The sequence below is a fragment of the Aethalodelphis obliquidens genome, unplaced genomic scaffold (assembly GCF_003676395.1).
Source record: "Aethalodelphis obliquidens isolate GAN/ISIS:26980383/991018 unplaced genomic scaffold, ASM367639v1 scaffold4, whole genome shotgun sequence".
Lineage (NCBI taxonomy): Eukaryota > Metazoa > Chordata > Mammalia > Artiodactyla > Delphinidae > Aethalodelphis > Aethalodelphis obliquidens.
This window is the reverse complement of record NW_020837948.1, coordinates 75622640-75623268: the sequence shown is the minus strand read 5'-3', so window position 1 is coordinate 75623268 and position 629 is coordinate 75622640.

Below are 629 nucleotides of genomic sequence, written 5' to 3'. Positions count from 1 at the left end.
TTATTTGTCTTTATTTCTATAATTTATACTTCAGATATATGATGTATTTAGAACAGGAGGGCATGCACTTGAGCTTGGCTTTGCTATTTTAATTAGAGACAGAGTCGTTTATATGCTGCAAGTCTAATGCAGCGAGACTGGTTCTACAGCCGTGCATTGGAACCCTGTTTCTCTTCGAGGCTTTTGTATCTGAAGGTACAGTTTAAAACTGGAATAAGGGAACACATTTGAAAATGAAACGGAAAGTCAGTGCTCCTTGGCTTGAATAGAGTCATAATTGGGATTTTCTTAGGCTTCACTGATACAGTCGTCTTAGATTTATTCACGACAATACAGCAGATTCTTAAATGCCGATTTTTAATTGTCTTGAATTTTGCTGCTGTTCTCATCATTAAGGACTTGAAAAAATGTTTTAGTCTCTCAAGTAGCATGTAAAGTTTATTGTATAAACTTTTAAATGTCATTCTTTCCTAAGTTCATTTTTTCTATTCATTTACTAAGCCATTTTTTCCATTTATGCCCTTATTTCCTCAGAATCGAATACCATGTCTGATACTTTTAAATCCATAAGCATTATCCAGTTTTCTCATTTCCAACCTTATCTTTGGCTAACAGAATAAGTAAAACAG